Source organism: Myotis lucifugus, unplaced genomic scaffold, assembly GCF_000147115.1.
Source record: "Myotis lucifugus unplaced genomic scaffold, Myoluc2.0 scaffold_1, whole genome shotgun sequence".
In the NCBI taxonomy this organism is placed as follows: Eukaryota; Metazoa; Chordata; class Mammalia; order Chiroptera; family Vespertilionidae; genus Myotis; species Myotis lucifugus.
The window spans coordinates 39355248-39358243 of record NW_005871049.1 but is presented as its reverse complement, the minus strand read 5'-3'; the positions used below and the strand labels follow the sequence as shown (position 1 = coordinate 39358243).

The window sequence follows — 2996 nt, the reverse complement described above, 5'->3', positions numbered from 1 at the left end:
AAAACCGGGAAAGGGGCGGGGGGGGGGGGAAAAGTTTTTTTTTTTCCCAGTTTTTTTTTTTCCCCCCCCTTTTTTCTCCCCTCCCTGTTCAACCATGGGCCCCCCCAAAACCCCCTGGGGCCCCCCCCCCAAATTTTGGTCCCCTAAAAAGGGGGGGGCCCTTTCCGGCCGGGGGGAAAGGGGGGAAAACCCCAGGTTTTAAAGTTTTGGGGGGGGGGAGGGTTTTCCCGGGTTAAAATTTTTTGGAAAAAAAAAAAAAATTTTTAGCAACTCTGGAATGGGCCTCCAGGGGGGGGGAAAGGGGGGGGGGGAGGAGGGGGAGTGGTAGGAAATTGGGGGGGCAAATGCTCCCAGCGGGGACTTAACAGCAGAAAGACCCCCTTTGAGGTCCAGGGGTGGCAAACCCCCCCCCCCCCCCCCCCCCCCCCCCGCATAGGGGATCGCAGGCGGCATCTACTTCAGAGTTTATGGTAAGAGGCTGGAGCAGGCACTCAGCGCCACAGACAACACACCCCACCCTTTAAGGAAGTGGGGAGGAGAGCAGGGGTGTGGTTAACTAGGAGGAGGAGAGGGGAAAACACAAACCTGTCAGCCCTCTGACTCTGCGGAGGCCTCCGGCGGGGCGGCGAGTCCCCCACGTGCCACGGCCCGGACTCACCTGTACCTGCGCAGCCCCCGCCTCACCTGGCCGAGCTGAGAGCCGCGCCGCCACCCGCCACCCGGAACCGGCGCTTCCGTCCGCGTGAGTCCCCTCCCGCGATCCGGGCTGAGCACCAGCCAGAAGTTGGCGGCTGGACGAGGTAGAAGGGATGGAGGGGGTGCTCCGGAGATTGTGGGAACCCGAACGGGACCGCGTTCCTGCTGAAGCAGCCTGGGACCCAGCAGGCGGAGGCGGAGGCGGGGTGCGGTGTCCTCCGGGCTCGCTGGCCTTCCGCCGGGGGAAGGGAGTCGACGTTTGCAGTTAATCTGAGACTAAAGGGTGTTTCTCCCTGTTTGTCCTCAAGCAGGGCAGGCTGGGGGCCATGCCCAGGGGGCACAGAGAGGCCACCTGCCTCTAAAGGTCAGATCAGAGAGCAACAAGCAGGGCTTTTCAGAATCCCGTCCCGCCTCTGAGCTGCTCCCTGTGCCCTGCGCTCACCCCTCGCCCCATGCCCTGCACCCCCCACCCTGGTCAGGCTCCCAGGCACCCCAGTGTGCCTGCATCCACTTCTTGCCCCTTGAGAGACCATCTGAACAAGCCCTGACTGGAAGCCAGCAGGGTTCTGCGTGGGGGGAGAGGCCGAGCTGTGATGTGTGTGTGTGTGCCGGAGACTGAAGTTAACACCAGCCGCCACACGGTTCTTTGTGAAACTACCTTCCGAATGCCGCGGAAGGGTTAAATTCTGTGCTGCCTTCCCCTGTCAGGCTGTGCGTGGGCAAAGCCTTGGGTGGGTGAACAGGGACCATATGGGTGATGTTCTGAGCCCACCGAGCCCCACCACCTGCCCTAACCCTCAGCCATCTGACACTGGCATCTCCCCACACCCCAACCTTGGAGCTCGATCCACTTAGAGTCCTTTCAAGGGTCAGGGGAGAAGGGGAGCAGGAGTGCGGACACGGAGGGGGCATTCGAAGGAGGGTTGCAATTCAGAGGAGGAAGAGCTTGCCACTGAGCTGCCGTGGGACGGGATGTGAGCCGACCGGGGTGGTTGGTGTGGCATGATCGGCAAGGGTCAGGAGGAGGCCTCTCCGTGGCAGGGCCGTGGCTACTCTCTCCTCACCTTAGTCCAGGCCAAGAAATTCTGTTGTGGACTTAAGCCCAGCCTTTCACAACCCCTCCAGGGGCAGGGAGAAGAGGAGGCAGAGATGAAAAAGTCAGCCAAAATGGAAGGGAGGAAGGAAATAGTCAAATTCAAGAGACTCGGCTCGGGCAAGATATTTTGCATTCATTCATTCATCATTCATTCATTCATTCATTCATTTGATAAGCATTTACTGACTTCCTACCTGAGTCTAGGTTGGGTGTGGGGAGACAAAAGTACGTCTGACCCAGCCCCTGCTCCCCAGAGCAGTGTGGGGAATGGTGGGGGCCTGGATGGGATGGGCAGGGTGCTAACTAACCCAGTGCTGGAGGGTTAAGGAAGGAGGTGGTAAGGGGTGCACCCCAGGAAGGCTTCCTGGCAGAAGTGACACTAAGTGTAGACCTCAAGGATCAATAGGAATGAGCCAGGGAGAGGAAGAGGGGGAAGAACAGGCACAGAGCACAGCAAGTGCTGAGGCCGTAGGCCAGAAGCAGCATGACGCATCCAAGGAAACTGAAAGTAGCTCAGAGTGTTCAGCGCGTGGAGAGAGCAGGGGCGAGGTGAAGCAGGAGAGGTAAGTGGAGACAGCTCCAGAAAGGCTGCTCAGGCTGCCATGGCAACTCCTAGTGTTGGAGCAACACTAGGGACCTGAAGCCAGGCGTGAGACTTCTCAGCATGCCTTCTGGGTGGGGTGGCCAGATTTAGCAAATACCAGTGAAAATACAGGACACTCAGATTTGCATTTCAGATAAGCCACGGATATTATTCGGCTATAAGTCTGTCCCATGCAATATTTGGGATGTACTTATACTTAGAGATCATTGACTGTTTATCTGAAACTCAAGTTGAACTGGGCGACTGATATTTAACTGGGCAACTCTTCCCTAGGAGAAAGCTGAGGGCGCTACTATGTTGGGAAGCGAAGGATGAGAATTGCCCAGGGGCCAGGGAACAGTCTCAGGACAGACTTACCTTGTAACCAATCCTCCTGGATTCCAGTCTGGGGCTTCTCCACGGACTGACAATGTTATTTCTTAAAAATAAACAAAAAAAATAGTATTAATTCCTTGGTCAGTTTGTTCATCTCCACAGCTGAAGGGTGATGGCACTTCAGAAAGGCATTGGGCTTTGGATTGGACCCAGGCTCAGATCCCAGCCTGGCCAACGTGCCTGCTGTGAGGCCTCATGGAACCACGTAGCGTCTCTGAGCCCAGA

At 57.3% G+C, this 2996-nt stretch overlaps 1 protein-coding gene across 10 annotated transcripts in view; it reads left to right on the top strand.

Moving 5' to 3' along the window:
- Window positions 1-568: 568 nt before the first annotated feature.
- Window positions 569-2996, top strand: part of PTK2B (protein tyrosine kinase 2 beta) — a 119396-nt gene continuing 116968 nt past the window's right edge. For 3 of the 10 annotated variants that reach the window (XM_023756116.1, XM_023756111.1, XM_023756102.1), the window contains exon 1: window positions 571-800. The gene's annotated coding sequence lies outside the window, so the exon portion shown is untranslated. Of the gene's footprint in view, window positions 801-2996 lie in introns of all 10 variants that reach the window. The other 7 variants (XM_023756140.1, XM_023756137.1, XM_023756147.1 and 4 more) reach the window with 4 other exon arrangements.